The sequence below is a fragment of the Heterocephalus glaber genome, unplaced genomic scaffold, assembly GCF_053883595.1.
Source record: "Heterocephalus glaber isolate CG9 unplaced genomic scaffold, H.glaber_assembly_v1.0 deba00001004, whole genome shotgun sequence".
In the NCBI taxonomy this organism is placed as follows: Eukaryota; Metazoa; Chordata; class Mammalia; order Rodentia; family Bathyergidae; genus Heterocephalus; species Heterocephalus glaber.
Window position 1 is genome coordinate 2,731,105 of NW_028258179.1, and position 17,916 is coordinate 2,749,020.

Genomic DNA, 17,916 nt, shown 5'->3' on the forward strand with positions numbered 1-17,916 from the left:
TACACGGCAGCCATGATTCAATTGGCTTTCCAGAGCTCTGCCTATGAGTGAGTGAGGCTCTGGAGGGACATCTAGATATAAACCATAATACTAGTAAATCTGTTAATTTAGCGAAGGGTATTCCCATAAAGTCCAAAGTAAATGGGCTCTGAGTTAGAGAGTTCTGTAGAGTCATAAAGCAGAAAATTAGAGGTAAAAATAAAATGTATGAATGGACTGGTATCAATGTCTCATCATTTGTAAAAACCATATGGTGCTGCAAAGGGTGTAGACTCTCAAAAAAGTAGGTCAAGATTTGTTTGAATGAAAAGTGGAAATAGGCCAGAATTTAATTTCTCATGAACATACCTGGATCTGTATTTAAGGCACCACACTGGATTAAATGAGATGGGTAGGAGGGTAAATTCTAGATTCAGAGTGCCAGATAATGAATAACCCAGGGCCAGGCTCACTTCACTTAAAAGACACAGCTCAGACAAAGATAGTACCACCTTCCACTCTGGTCAGTCTAGTGCTGTGTAGTCCCAATCAGCAGGTACTTATTTCCTGGAGGCAGAGAAAGATAATTCTTATTCCCAATAGTTCTGGGTTGTCATTAAATATAGCTGGAGTTTGAAGCAAAACAATCTAAACAAACATACACATACGAATATATTAAGTGTGATTGAAATGTACAGCGAATGCTTAAATTAAAAACAAATTCTTACCATCAGGTTGTTATTAATCCCTCTCAAAATAGCCCCTGTTGCTCCAAATAAACTTATCCCATCTTTCTTGCAGTTCTGGACCTCATTTGTGAGTGTCTTTAGGAGGTATGATCAAAAATAAGGCGAATGCTGGAGCTGAGTGCCAACCAGTGGAAAGGCAGCTTGAAAAAAGCATGATAGTGCATTCTCAGCCACTGTTCTAACCAGATTTGACACCAGGAAACTTCTGGATCTTCCATAAAATAAAGACAACCATGAAAGGTAAACATTAGATAGGACAGGGCAACTAAAGACGTGAAAGAGGACTTCAGAATTGCTTCAGAACATGGCAAAAACAATGGGACGAATGTGTTTGAAGCAAGGAGGTGCACTTTGAAGGGGATTAATGACAATGTGTCTTTTATCATAACTTTTAAAATTTAAACACATACTGTATTTTTCCATCGCACTTTGTACACACAGAGAAGGCCACACACCTACACAACTATGCGTCAATTGTTCCCCTTCTTCCTCTCTGTCTAAATCCTATCCTTTTTTAGGGGGGATTGATACAGTATTTTCTTTGTACACATTCTTTTCCTTGATTGGTCTTTTTATTGCTCTCTGCATTGTTTTAAAAATCATCCACCCAATTCTTTCAGAAGGGAGATTCAGATCAGAATGGGAAACTAAAACTATAAATAGCAAGACAAAACACACACACACACACACACACAGTTTAAATGTGCTGGCTTGTAGCTATAAAAAATAGAGTTCTTTTAAGTTTATCAGTATCAAGAAGAAAATATAATTTGGGGAATGTTTCTATTACTCCTATATGAATACTCCTATATGAATATATATAATACTTCTATTACTCCTATTCATGTAAATCTAGGAGAAATGAGATGAAAACAGAAACTCAAAAGAACAGCTTATTATATAGTGGGCTCTAAATAAAATTACTGCCAAGGAAGAGCAGAATGAAAACAATAAGAGATATTTATCAGGTATGTTTATAAATAAGTCTAGAGCACACCAATAAAATGTATTACCTCCAGTTTAAATGGAACTACTGCATGAGTAAAATATTATTCTACAGTGGTTCTAGTTAATGTATCTTCTTAATGGTAGCAAATGGAAATATATCAATTAAGTTCCAATAATATCGTTGAAGAAAATGTAAATTTTTTTCAGACTTACAATGCATTGCTTTTTATATAAAAACAGTGGCTATGCTCTTATATATAACACAGAAGCCTTCATATGTGGAATATTAGAGAGTAATTCAGACATGTAAGTATAATGAATAAATATTAAAATTCTTAGGCATCATGTTGCTGTTAGCTTTTAGATCTTTTCCCCTAAGAGTTATTTAAGGAAACAGTCAGTTTCCTCTGTTACAAAACCACACTTGTGAGCTCTTTGTAAGGACAAAGTTTTCTATTCATCTTTGCACTTAAGCTGCATCTGACTGACTCCCATAGCTGTTCGTGCTGCTAACAGCGCTTAAAGACACCCCCCTTGCCCTCAAACCAAGCTTAGCCCATGCAAAATTAGTATGTACAAGATGAGCAATGTCACTCTGCTGCAGAGAGACCCAACTGAGTATGAAAGGAAGGCGCACACTGAGACATCTGCTTCAGAATGTCTGGACTCCTGGCTTCCAAGTGTAATTGCCAGACATGTGGAAATATTACCCAAACTAGATTTACTGCCTAGTCTCTCCGCACTGTCTGCTGTACACTCCTTCCACAAGGCCAATCTGTTTCCTAACTTCAGTCTGTCTGGCGACCAAGCAAAAAGAAAACAAAAAGCTTTAGACAGGTTTTGAATCAAAGGTAAAACTCTCTTCTCCACTGGATCCAAATATAGCAATTTTTAAGAGAAAACTGCTATCTTTATAACATATCTTGTTGGACATTATTTGTGGTCCTCTGAACAAGCTGTATTTTCTTCTTTAACAAATGGGTCCACATTAAGGGCTCTTTGTTGGGTCCCTAAAAAAACAGAATGTCATTTGCATACAGTTAACAGATGTTTCCTCCCAAGAAGACAAGATTGGGAAATAATTCTGAAACTCAATTCATTCAATGTAGCTTTGAAAATCCTGGCTAATAAGAATCCCGAAAGGATATGCCACTGGTTGTTTATATAAATGGATTTTGTTATAAAACTATGTTTATGAACAACCATTCATCTTTTGTTTTCTGCGTACTCAGTTTCAGTTTAACTATTATTTCAGAGGCAAGCATTACAGGCTTCTATTATTTATCTATTTGTGTTGCGATAAAACTGGGATTCATAAACAGACTGACAATATCCATGTCAAGCTTTCTTTATTATCTTGGTTCAGCTTTACTTCAGAAGTTGAAAATAAAATATGAAAGTGAAATATTTTCTCCTAATGGTCATTGTTTAATCCTCATCTTTCTGGCAGAGATCATTTTTGTTCTGAGTCTTTTATTCTGGGAATTATGAGCAAAAATTTTCCTAACATTCTTGGATTTGTTTTCACTTTTGTAAACTACCATAATGCTCAAAGTCAGCAAGTCCCAAAGCAATAAGGAACAATGGGTATAGGACATTGCCCTGTGGATCCATTTCTCAGGACTCTATGTGATTTGCTTTTTTAACAACCTAATAAACTACATTGTACAAAACCTAGCAAACCCAGATATGAAAACTGATTATAGAACTAAGTAACCATCCTACAACTACCTTTGCCATTGTGGCTCTGGCCCTTTTATAAAAAAATCATAGAATAAGATCCTTAGTTGAAATTGATTTTTTATGTTCAAGTGGCTTTTCAGGAGGGTCTCAACTCTGGAAATCACCCAATGTTCAATTGGTTCATTAAGTAGGAGGTTAACATTTTCTATAAACAAAAAATAGAAACCATTTTGTACTCAGCTGAAAGTTTTAGCTCATAAATAATGTTCCTTCTATCAATGTCTGAACTCTGTGAGGAAATAATCATCTTTTTCAAGCTGCACAGTGAAGAGCAGAAGGCTCTGAGATGAGTTAGTTCATGGTCATGTGCTTCCATCAAAGAAGATCAAAACTGTAAAGTATTTCAACACGATCTTTTGCTAAGCCCCTCACCACCTTGGTAGAAGCAAAATGGTAACAAAGGTGATGTTCATGGACAAAGAAGGCTCCAGTCCTTCAGCTGGAATCTAACCCACAGGAATTCAAATGACTGAAGTGGGATTTGAAGCCACCTCTACATGCTCAGAGAGCCTGACTCTGAATGTGGAGGAAAAAAAAAAAAAGGAGGATTGTTCCAATCAGATGAGTTTAATATGGATAAAGGCTAGTATTATAATCAATCAAGAATGAAAAGAGAAGAAAAGCCAGGTGAACGGCCTCATGATCAGGCAAAAGTGGACTGACTTTTGAATAACAGGTGATAGAATGCCTAATGGTTCCTCCAGAGGGATTTCTTAGCCAGTTTTCTTTTTTTATGTAGTAGTCACTGTAAGTCCTCTCCTGCTTCTTCTCACAAAATATGCATCAAAATACACTACTTGCTAATTTTTTGAAAAAAATATGAATGTATGTGTGTAGGCATTGTGTGGCTGGGAGTGTTGGGTTAGGATGATACAGTAATGAATCTTATTTCAACTTTGTCTTAAAGGCTGTCCTTAGAAGGAAAGTCACAAGAGAGTTAAAGTGAATATAATAATAATTTATCAATAGCAATATTTTCAGTGATTGGTTATGGTAAGAGATATGCTTGGCTCTCACAATAAATAGATCACTAATAAGGCCCTGCCCTATACCACTTTTAAAGATTGAGAGAAATTCCATATAATTTAAATGGAGAGATTTAGAAATGATATTATGAGAGAGTGGGTACCTGGAGAGGAGAGTATGGCTAATTAGTGTTTTAGGCCATAATAAGCATTTTTATTGTTTCTTATTTTAATTTTTAATAAAATATAAATTATTGAGTACAATGTTATATTTTGATATATGTTTACAGAGAGATGTGATTAAATTTTTTTAATTTAAAAAGAGAAATAGAGATGCTGATCAAAGTGTTCGAAGTGTCATTCAGAGAGAAGAAATACTAACATTTTTTTCCAGTACAGGGGATCAAATTCAGGGCCTTCCACTTGCCAGGCAGGCATGGTCCCACTGAGCTAAATCCCCAGCCCTAATTAACTTTAACTGGGGGAGGATTAGGATTATTTTAACATTTTTTAAAATTACTAGAAGTAAAATATAAAAAATTTGTTGGTAACGGAAATATTAAAAGAAAGAGATTAGTTAGGAAGGAATAAAATGTGGATGGTCGTCTCAGCTAGGCTGGGAGGATTTCAGGTAGAATGAAGCAGATGTATTTAAGATGAGACAGGGCTTAGTAATTTTGGGTAGAGGGAAATAGTGAGAGAGATGAAGAAACAAAGATGATGTTAAAGGTTTGACTTTGACCACATAGCAGAATCAACTGAAAAATGAAGACAGAAAAACTGTCTAGGAGACTATCACTGGGGGGATAGTTATTTTTAAAGTGAGGTATAGACACTTGATACATTGTTTTGATATTCAAAACAATATCAATAAAGATATACATTTGGGAGTCATGGCTACTCAGTGTTCACTCTCCTCTTTTCTATTGCTAATAAGACTTTAATTTTGTTCAAAGAGCTAATTTGCTGAACTAAAAATCCACTCCATATCAGTATCCCCTAACATAGCACATTGGCTCCATGGTTCTGTAGGTTCCAATGAAAACTAAGAAAGTATGCTTCGAGAAAGTGTAGGGAAAATCTTTGCTTTCATGGAAGAAATGGACTCTCTGGCTCATGTCCCATTTCTTTCCTCCTTGTGTCAAGTACTGCACGTCTGTGTAGCCCAGACTTATATATTTAAATCATATTCCAGGCCCTGCCACCAAGGTAATGATATTAGGAAGTATGGCCTTTGGGATGTGATTAGATCACGGTAATAAAGATCTTATGAATGGGATCAGTGTGTTATAAAAGGAACCCTGTTCAACTCTCTTGCCTTCTCTCCACCATGTAACAGTAGTTTGCAACCTGGAAGAGGTGACTTACCAAATCTGACCATACTGGGACCCTGATCTCAGACTTTCAGCCTGAAAAGCTATGAAAGATACATGGTTTTTAGTTATAAACTATCCAGTCTATATTAAATACTTTCCTGTCACTGAGGCAAAATACCTGACACCCACAATTTAAAGGAGGAGAGATTTATTTTGACTTACAGTTTCAGTGGGGTCAGTCCTTGTTCATTGGGCTCTGTGGCAGAGGAAAACTGCTCATCTCATGACAGCCAGGAAACAGAGAGAGAGCCATGGACAAGAATACCCCATTCCAGGTCACACCTTCAGTGATCCACCTGCTAACAGCTCATTTAGCTATGAACTCATCAAAGGACTGATCCACTGCTGAATATAGTCCTTCCATGATCCAATAATCTTCCAAAAGCTCCACTTTTGAACATGGGACTTTTGGGGACATTTTAGATTTAAACCATAACATGTTTATGGTAATTTGTTGTGGCGGCTGGACCTAAGACACCTGGGCATCACGATGATCTGGAAGTACAGCAGCTGTGTTGCAGCATTTCTAATGTAACTGATACTTGAAATTAGAGGAGGAGAGATGATGTACAGCAAGAAACACATATGTTTGAAGACAAATCCTAAGAAAACTTGAAAATGAAATGGCTGATTAGAAGAGGAAATGTGGAGAAATAAAATGAAAATAAATAGCTAAGATCCTAGGGAAAAAACTGATATTTTAGAGTACCCTCTAAAATAGGACCAAGTTGAACCATCAATCCATCTTGTAATACTAGTGTACCTTCTTAGATATCATTTCCCCCTCTACTTGACTTTATGATTTCTTTGCTATTTTTCACCCTCTTTAAAAATCTTCTCATAACCTCTCCCAGATAGTTAGTAATACCTTATAGTCTGATTTGCAGCAGTGAATTTTTAATACTTTCAATATTTAACTGATAATTTCATACTTTTTTCTGTGACATCAATACTCTGAAAGTGACGATGCTACAGGAAATTCTACATAATCACATAAAAAATTCAGTGTTTATTTGACTGAGAAAAATCCAACAGCAGATTTCCAATCAGCACGTTTATAATTTGCCTCTGCACTGGAAGAAATTGTTACTACATGAGCATAACTTTTCCTGGCACATAGACCACCTGAGAATATAACTACAATTATTTACTATCATAACTGCGGAGAGATATGTAGAAAGATGAATCACTGGATCCCTTTTATGGTTAGGTAGAAGGCATTTTATAAAGATGAATGTCACAGAGCATTTAGTTTTACTTCAGGCCATGCCCATTGTACAGGAGGCAATAAAATATTCACTTTCTGCTGTCCTCCCTTTTTCTGAGGGCAATGGGCTGTTGTATGGACCCATAAAACATCATTTCACTAAGGAGCTTTGAGATAAGGGAGCTGATTCATGCGCTGTCCAGTGAGGAGTGTCTCTGGGCTATTATTGGGCCTCATGTGTTTGGTAACTGGTCCTGTCCCCAAAATGTGGTGAGCCAGAGCACATTTAGCACTTGGAGAGCAAAGCACCAAGACAGAATATGTTTGCGTTTGCCAGGTATTCTCTGGTGCCAAATAGAAAGAAAATAGCAGTGAAACTCTGGCTGTTCTAATTTCTCTGCCTTTTCCCTTGGGAGTGAAATTCCAGAAGCATTGGCCTTCTAAAATATGGTGAAGAGTGCCAACGAGCTGTTTGGAAAGGTGGCATGCCTTTTGGAAAGGCTAAATCAGTAACGACTAATGCACTTGTTTTCTATAGCTTATAACAACTTGCCATGGACTCAAACGTTTAAAACACCCACTTCTAATCTCAGTTCCTCTAGGTGCAAAATTCAGATACAGCATGCCTGGATTTTCTGTTCGAGGTTCTAAGGATTAAAATCAAGGTGTTGGCTCGCTTCAACTCACCTAGTCCTTGGTGTTCTCTTCTCAGACCATTCAGCCTGTTGGAGGAATTCAGTTTCTGGTAGTTGTGCGCCTCCAGGTTTTCACTGGCTATCACACACAGTTTCTGTTACTAGCAGAGGCCACCCCCAGCTTCGAGTTATTTGACCCTCACAGATAGCTGTTTGCTTTCTTCTAAACCAGCAATAGAGGAAAGTGTCTCTATTTATTATTTCCAGTCTCTTAAAGGGCTCATCAATTTAGGTCAAGTTCACCCTGGAAAGTCTCCCTTTTGATTTACTGAAAGTCAACTGCTAGAGAGATCTTAAATATATCTGCATAATCCATTTTTCCACGTTATGTAGCAATCTCAGATATGAAATCTCTCATCATATCCACACACTCCACCAGCACTCACGGAAGAGTATTCCTTGGGATGTGTACACAGGGGCATCCTAGGGGCATCTCCAAATTCTGCCTCCCACACCATTCTGATCAAATTAAATTCTTCTCAGGGCAACATTTGTCATCTTCTTACTCTACTTCATTTTCACAACACTTATCACTGTCACATACTGTAATTTTTATGTATTTTCTTATATGTAAACTCTCCCACTAGAAAGTGAGGTCCTCTGGAATGTGTGTGTGCACACACGTGTGTGTCTGTGTGTGTGTGTGTGTGTATTACTGGGGACCAAACACAGGCCCACTAACTGAGATATATTCGCTGCCCATTTTTGTTTTAATTTTGAGACAGGGTCTAGCCAAACTGCCCACACTGGGCTTGAGCTTGCACACCTCCTGCTCCAGCCTCCCAGAGGACATGGCCACCATCCCTGGCTGGAGCTGAGACTTTGACATTCTTGTTTCCCATACGGATGGTCTTGCACATGCTAGGCATTCAACAAGTATGGGTAAACCAATGAGTGAATGAGTGACTGAGTGAACAAGGAATTAAAAATGCAAAGTATTTGCATCCTGAGAGATTACCCTCTCCTTGAGTGCTTCTCTCAAGAAAATGTAAGACGTCCTTCCCTTCAAGACTGCAGTTCTATAGATGACATCCTAGTTCAGCATGTCCTTGATTTTTAGTACTAGTCTGTATAATTATCACACCAACATTTTCTCTCATTTTACCTCTACTCTTTGTTTTACTACCTAAAATGACTTTTGTATTTTTCTCCAAATAATCCACATATTGAGCTAAAATATTTAATAAGACTTAAGCCACACCCACATGCAGATATCAATCCCGTTCTTTTCTTGTGTCTTCTCTTCCAACTACTCCTAGAAGCAACCTTGTTTCTAATATACTTAGAAATAGTGTACTTCAATTGTTACTTCTTGACAACAATTTTGGAGCATATCGGTTATGATAGTTGAAGACTCAGCTCCTCTTCCTAGATGATAAATAGTGAAGAGGATCACCTGAACCAAGTACTCAAGCACACAAGTCCTGAGCACCAGGGGGCGACTTCCTTGCTTAGGGATCCTAAGATGCTGTCTGTACCACAGCTTATTAACTACACAAGTGGAGCCTAAGAGAATCTTGAAGCTTTGGCTCATTAGTGTTGCATTTGCAGCAGTGCTCAAATTGTGGCCCCAACCACCTATAAGGAGGCAGTGACAACTCTTCAGGAGAGCTGGATTGATTTAAAAGGTTGCTGTTGTGGTTGCCATGGAAAGTAAAGGAAAATCCAAACTGACTTTGAATAATTGAGCATCTTATTACTGGTGAGTGATGGCTAACTTGACATTCCTCCTCTCCAGCAGGAGGCTCGTTTATCATTTTCCTTACTCCCTTACACAGTCTCAGCTTGTCCTTCAACCTGCTTCCCCATTCCTAAGTCACTGACAACTTAGGCCCCCACCTTTTCAAGCCCATTTCTGCTATTCTTGATTGTTTAATCAACCTGTCACCTATCTGAGTGCAATCCTAGCAAACATGACAGCATCCTGTCCCCTTTGCATTCTGCAAGTTACACAACTTTATGCAGCTCCCTACTTCGGTTTCAGCCCTGATGTTAAAGGATTTTTGTGACACTGGAGTAAGGTGTTCAATATCAGCGATTATTCATCCTCTTGTCCATAAAAACTATAAAACTTTCCCCTAATTACTTCATGGTGTAGAAAGGGTAAAATGTATAACATTGATCACTTTTACAGAATGCAAATTATAAAGCACTTATATGAATGTGTTGTTTTTAGAATACAAAGACAAAAGTACTTTACTGTGGGCTTTAGACAAGCTTCAAGTACACAACCATTCTTTAGTTTTGGTGAATCACCTTTCATCCCCTTTAATTACTTTGGCTTTTCTATCTCTTCCATTTACCTTTCCATGGGTTGTTGGAGTTCAATACCACTGACAAACTGAGCTCTTGAAGTGGGTGAACTGAAGAAGATGTCTCTAACTTCTTAATGCTCACCACTGATAAGCCAAGTGGCTTCCTTCTGCTTTGGTGGCCATCCCTCTACAGAGCACCCACAAGGGAGAGAAGGTGTAAGGCTGTTTGATCCTCACCCCTGCAAACAGACTCAGAAATCACATCACAAAGGTGGACATAGACCAGTAAATAGCTTCACAGGATGTAACTCTGAGATGGCCAATCCCAAATCAGCTCACTGCCATGCTTCCAGAGCAACTAAAATGACCAATCAAATTCTCCCTTCCTAAAGCATAATTACAGTGAAGCAAAGAAACAGTCTAGCTACTCGGCTCAGAGCCGCAGTGCTGAAGAAGGATCAAACTTCTTTGTTAAGTATGAAGCCTCTTGAATTTTTCAGTATCAGAAGAACTGGACCTCTGGGTCATTGTATCACCAATAATGTAATTTCTACTTTGATAACACATGCCTAAGCATTTAAATGTTTTCCAATTACTAATTTGTATTTTTCTTTTCTTCACGACCCTGAAAGCTTGGGCCATTGCACCAGTATAACTTTCAAGGCCAATTCAATTGCTCTTTGGAATCCAAATGTCAAAATCTAGTGGTCGAAGAATGAACAGAGGAAACATCTGTGGGAATAAACAGATAAGAATGCCAAATACCCATAATGAATGTAAGCATTGTCATAAATATAAACTAAAGATAATAAAAATAACAATAATGAACATGAGGACAGAGGATATAGACACATTGCAGGAAGGAGGTGGGTAGAAAGGGGAAAGGGAAATAAAAAGGAACCAAGATGTTATGTACATGTACCTACTTCTCAAGATGAATGTAAACTTCAGGTACAGCACACAAGTACAAATAAAATACTCATATAAAAAGATTAAGGAGGAATTGAAGAAATGAAACATTGCTAGAGTCTACATAAAAGTAACGCAAATAGACTGTGAGATTCTACTTAAGCTTAAATTTTTCCTAACAATAAGAACTCTTAAGCAACCAAGTTTCTACTGCAGGTATACATGGTGCATTAAAACTAAGGACTGGTTCTCTGTGGACATTTTTCACCAAACGGCTTTAGTGGCTAAAGATCGCTGTGTTAGACCTGAAGAAGTATGCATAAGAAGAACCTGGCTTCTTTCAGTTTGTCAACACATACAGGCAAGTTATTAAGCGAGACTGTGTTCAGCTCTAGTGCTAAAAGGAGACACCAGGCAGAGACGTTTCCATGGAGGCGGGAATTTCTGGAAGTAATGCATTCTCCTCGATACAAAGCAGAACAAGGGAGCTGGCTTGGGCATGAGCAGGACCTTTCAAACATTTTTGATCATGATTACATGGAAGACGTGTATTTGATATTGTGTTTTGCATTATTACCCAGTAGAGCTTGCGCACACCCATGCATATGAACACACACATCTGACAGAAACAAAAATTTATAGAGTGATACTCAGCCTTATGAGAATTGATCCAGGCTTGTATTTTCTATCCTGTTCTATTTCAGTTTTTGTAAAATATGATGACTACTGACCACACTGGGTGTGACCCTCTGTCTGAAGGACACTGCGCCAAGGGCTCATAAGCTGTGAAACTTGTCTGAGAAATGCCTTCTTCATTTTTCCTCTGAAGTTTGCTAATTGGAAAGGGTAGGACCGGGGAAGGGAATTATAATAAGAGGTGATTTGGGTTCACATCATCCCGGTGTGCAGTGCGATTTCAAGAACACTAAGTCATCCAAACCTTCACCACTTCTTTAATACCTAAAAGTGGCCATAATTCTATTGCTTTAACAGAGAGCCATCAGGTGTGTGGTGTGTGTCAGACACTTCTTTTTAAGAAGAAATTTGGGACACATTTTCTCTTTTCTACTTTCTGATGTGTTCTCATTTTTTAAAAATCAAAACATTTTATCTAAAAAGGGAAGCATTTTAGAATCAATCAATGCATTGGAGAAAATGTACACTTGTTACTATTTGTTCAGTACATGTTTAACTATGGAAACAAACACATGTAAATTGCAACTTTCACGTTCAAGCTTTAGTTTCATATTCTGAGAAGGAAGATGGTTGCATGTGTGAATAAACCCTAACACGCTTTAGGCCCGTAGTTTCACAAGTGAGATTTTAAAATACGTGAATTATAACATAGACCACCTGTCTATGAATTTCTAACATTGCACTTTTGTATTGAGAAAAAATTATTCACTGATCTTTTGCTGATAGAAAGAAAAGGGGATTAATAATTGCTAGATGCTTAAGTAATAGAAGCTTTGCTTTTTCTTAACCTCTAAAACGATGTTGAGCTGTCAACCAGGAAAGAAGCACATAAAATGATTTGTTTCCTTTGTCTCTTTATTTTTATCTCTGTAATCAGTCTGAATGTCTTGTGTTAGCCATCATAATGGCTTTATGTTTGTCAAATACTATTCAGACTCTCATCAGCTTGTTCATTCTCACCTTTGTGCTAGCTGCCAGACAGTTTTCTTCTACTGCAGACACATCCTCCCTCAATTCAGCCTACTTACTGTTCTCCTCAAAATATAGTCTCTGCAATTTCTAATTCATGTCCCTAAATTTTCTAACTCCATGAAACTGTTATATATTATTCTTACACTTGGAATATCTCTCAGAGCTTGGAATATTAAAGTTTGTCAGTTATTTAGGGATCCCCTGAAATGTTATTATTCATCTGAAAATGTGTTCATTTAGTCATATGTATGTATTAGGCATCAAGCAGGCAATTTCATTACAATGTGATAACCATGAAGTATAGCGTGGTTTTCAGGGTTTTCCTAAGAAGAACATTAAAACCAGCTTCTTGGAATCAGGGAGGGCTTTGGAATAAGTAACATTTAGACTAAAGTTGAGATCGATGAAGATGAGAGGAGTCAGAAGGGAATGATCCAAACCAAGGGGAAAGAAAATTAAGAAAAATCTACAGATGAGAAAACATACCACCTTTTTAAGGAACTTAACACACTTAGCAATGAGCTACATTAAAAGAAAATGTGAAGCTTGGAAAGTAAGCAAAAACCAGATCCAGCATGAACTCCTTCAAAAGAAACTGAGACTCTTGAAATATTTTAAGCCTGAGAGTGGCCTTATCAGATTTGCATGTGAGAATAATAGTTTTGGGTGCTATATAAGTAAATCTGACTAAGGGAGGGAAAACTTGGAATGCAAGATTCTTAAAGAGGAATGAATGCAAAATGGTTCCAGCCTGAACTTCAGGAAATGTGGAGAGAGGAGGAACTGCGATCCGAGACATTTAGTAGTGGGACGCGGGCTTTGCTGATGACATGGATGTGAGGAATGATGTCAAAGTGAAATATGGCCTGAGACCTTGGCATGTCATTTTTCTAGTGTTTGCAGGAAAGCCAAAAGAAGAAGTCTAATACATGGTAGGATTTGGGGATCTAAGCAATGAAAGAGAAATATGAGTCTGAGCTGTGAATTTGTGAGTCTGAATCATTAGATGCTCATTGAAACCATAAGAAGGAATGCACTGACAGAGGCAGATAGCAGGATGGAAGCCTGGAATAAACTCTGTGTTATGGTTTATGTCTTAAATGTCCCCTAAAGTACTATGTTTGGATATGGAAGTGACCTGGAAGGGTGTATTCTCATTCCCAAGCTCCCCTCTTCCTTTTTGCTTTCTGGTCACCGTGCTGTGAGCAGCTCTCCTCCACTCTGCCCTTTCACCATGCCATTTCTGCTGTTGGCTGCCAACCATGGACTGAACCCACTGCAAACTGTAAGCAAAAATAAACCCCTTCTCCTTTAAGTTGTGGGTATCAGATATTTTGTCCCAGTCATGAGAAAGCTGATTAATACACAGGTAGGAACACAAAATTTTAATAGCTTGAAAAAAGCAAGAACCCTCAAAATAATGATAATGCCCAACCAGAAAGTTATAGGTGACTTGGTACCCAAGTAGTAGGATAGAACATGCTTTAAAAGAAAGGTTTCAATCTGCAATGCTCCCAAGAAATCAAGTCAGGTAAGTGCTAAGATGTGACTGTTTTGCAGGATGCTCATAGATACTAGTTTGAGAAGGGAGGTCCTAATTTATGCTGTGATGTTGTCATCATGAGTACCCCATCTTTCATTCTCAAAAATGTTTCATTTTAGATGATAAATGACAAACTTCTCATTGGTAAGGATAGTTCTGGGGTGTTGAATTTAAAAAATGGCAGGCAGTGGATTGAGAATTGAGTTTTAGAAATAAAAGTAAAAGAACACTTAGTACATATGGTTCTTCAGTTTCAAGAATGGGGAGAGAGAAAAGAGAGAGAGAGATTAGCTGAAAAATATGGAGAAGTGGAAGAGTGGAAGGGCATTTTTAAGGACCATGTTTAAATGTTGTGGGGAAAAAAATATACACACAAAAAAATCTAATGACTAGAAGAAGAGCTTTTCAAAGGGCAGAGAAAAACAGAGTAAGAAACAAAAAAAAAGAGCTTTAGAAAAGAAAAGTCGCTTTTCCCTTGCATCCAGAAAGAAGGAAAAAATACATGTATACAGCCAAGTATAAGTTAGCCTGTAGATTTGTCAGAAGTTTCTATCAGATGACTTCTTTTTCCTCCTTGAGGTTAGAAGCTAGGGTATTCACATGCATTCCTTTCTTTTAATATTTAAGTCACATGTTTGTATGCTATAAATCAAGGCACAACATGCTGTCTATCACAAGCTGAATCAGTGGGGCAGAAACTGAGGAGCAGCTGTCTTGGTCTCTAGGAAACAGAGTGGGAGGCAGGGGTGAGTGGGGTGAGGATTAGGGCTGTGAGCCCAAAGCCTGGACCCCGGCTGCTGAGAAGTGTGGCTGCCATCCTTCCACCTCCCCATGTGGAGGAACGAACATTTTCAGTGTCCAGCCTTGTTTTGAGGGTGGTGGGAGGGAACTGGAGACAACACTTCAGTGTAATACACGTACTTAGCGCTTTCTCGCTCCTCCTTTGGGAACACCTCATAACAAGGAGAAGAGCAGGGTAGGATCACAGCACTTCTGCTTTTCAAGAAATCATGTTCTCAAGTTTGAGGGTAGCTGTGGAGACTCCGATTTAATACATAAAACCTGGACTGAACTATACAAATTGGATTTATTTTGTAGAGTGGAAAGACTTCTGAACCCAGTGGTAAAATCCCAGTTTTTCTACCTATTAGTTGTGTGCCCTTAGAAAATTTGCTTAATCCTGTGCCTCAACTTCTCTGCACAACAGGAATTTCAAGGCCTGAGCTGCTGCCTGCACACAGCTGAGGCGTAACTCAGCCAGCGCCCGGCTAACCACCTGTGAGTTACCCGGGCAAAGGCAGAGTCTGTGCCGACTCCGACTCCGTGAGCCAGGACCTCCACAGGACCCAATCGTACTGCCGCTGTGGGAGCGGAATCAGGAACGGAGGTGGAAATGTGAAGAACCTTCTGAAGATGATTTTCTATCAAATAAATTTAACTTATCAACAGCATTAACTAATCAATCAAAGGTTTTGTGGGGCTTTTTTGTTTGGTTTGTTTCGAGGGGGATTATTTAATATTTCATGTTTAGGAGAGAGATGTCTATACATCTTCAGCGCCTCCCATACAACTCACCAGAAAAAGAAAAATTCCTAGGCTATGTACTGGAATTTAAAAAAAAGAAAAAGAAAACCAACTTACTGTCCACATCAGCAATATCTGTGACTTATACACAGTGAACTTTAAATCTCATTTAGCTCAATAACTTTGTCTACACTATATTTCCCAAAGCAGAAAGAATATAAAAGTTTGGAACTAAGTTATAGGGTTTTTTGCCCCCATTAATTCTAAGATGACCAGAAATGCAATGCTATTGTTCAAGTAATTCAAGAAATTAAAGTTTTACTCTAGGCTATCATTAAAATTTTGACTGTGCTCAAACTAATCATCTTACTTTTTTTTCCAAGGGCATGATAGATTTTCAGCTCTAAATCTTGCCATCCTTTCACCCTGCCTGGAGTGTCCTTCCTCCCGAGAGGACCCATCAGATAGCTGCAGATGAGCACAGCCTTTTCAGCCTTAGTTTGCAAAAGAAAGACGTATCTGGAAGTGCACTCACTTTGACTTTCTGCTTTTGCAATTAAAAACAGACGGCTGACAGGTTTCAGGGATGGGAGCACTGTCCAGTGATCTGCTTCTCCCCATTCCTTCCCTGCAAAGACCCACCACGGTGGCCAAGCAGCCAGGCCAAGTGAATTGTCTCCCATCCCTGGCTCAGTGAAACCCCAACCGATGTGAGAGTCAGCGATCAGGGAGAGTGGTAATTCCAAGACGTTTTACTGAGCCATGAGTCTTCGTCTCTAGCGTCACAATTCTAAATGGCAGTGTAACACTCTGAAAAGGATCACAAACAACAGCATGGTCCTTCTCCTCCTCTACCTGCCCCTGACTTCCTCTCCAATAGTCAGGATAGAGGACTTGCTCTGTACTCCAGTTAATTAGAGAACAGAATTCAGCCTAGTTCAACCATGGTGATGCCATTCCCTTTGCTAATAAGAGACCTTTGTTGATAATTAACACCGGAATAGGAATACAACAATCCTGAGACGTAGAAGGAAATCAGCTCAAAGTCTTCTGGAAACTGTTTTATTCATTATGACCAAAAGATACCACAAGATGCTCTTCGTCATTATCCAGTGAAAACTGTGAGCTGACTCCTTATCCTCTCATCCCACCTCGGTCTTCGACATGCTTTTCATCTATATTACGTGTTATGGCTTCTTAACTCTAGTTGTACTCTGTCCCCATAACATCTTAATGTTTAAATGATTTATTCCTTGAAATCCTATCTGAAAATTAAGTTGTCACAATAAATTTTCCATAGGAGGGGGGAATATATATGTATATATATATAATCTATCTTTTATATAAAAATTTTCCTGAGACCAAAAATTGCCACCATTTATTCTTTGAATGACCTTAGTTTACCATCTCTTTGTTCTAGTATAAACTAAATTTTTTTTCTTGTTTCTATTTTTGGGGGCATTTTTTTCTTAACCAAAACCTATTTACCTCCTTGAAAACACTCCTTTCATTTGCACCATCCGTGGAGAGCAGTCCCCTGCTCCCGTTTCACATAGCACATGTATGCACATACATGCCCCTCCGCCCCAAAGCACATACTGCATGTAAGGGGCGTGACACCATGAGGAAGAGAGTAAGGAGAAAAGGGGTCCTGTGTATGATGCTCTTCTTATCGGCCATCTGCTTCCTTTCTCTAGGAGTCCACTTAATCCTGTGAAATCAGTCTGTTTTTAGCCTTTGTGTGTCATTTATGTCCAGGACCCCATGGCACTCCTGTGCCTGCTTCAAGGACCTGGCCTTGAGTTCCTAGCTGACTTGCCATGGGAAAGGCATAGGAATCACCTAAGGGTTTTAAACTTGGATGTGACAGTGTCATATTTGACTCGGAAGTTAGTCACTCCGGAGACTGGCTTTAAAATGAATTTGAGGGTCATACGTCTGGTGTCCAGGTGGCCTTTTGCGAGACTGCATCAGTAATCCAGAAAATGCTTGACGAGTGATTAAATTTTAAAGAATACATCAGAAATGAAAAGAGAAGGCACATTTAAGAAATCCTAACGTGCTAAGGTTACTGAGGGGTAGTCTTTGATGAAATGCAGACAGTGAGGAAGGGAGGATCAGAAACTTCCCCTGAGCATCTAGCTTCAGTAAATGAGGAAGCAGTAATTCCTCAATGACAACAGAGCATATTAATATTGAAATAGCATTATTAGGCAAACACACTAGGCATTCTTCAGCATGATTTTCACATTTTTTAATTTCATCCTCACAATAACCAGGAAGGAATTTTATTATATTTATTGTCAAGAGAAAAATGAGTAGCATAGCAATGTTAAATGTCTGACTTTTTTTCAA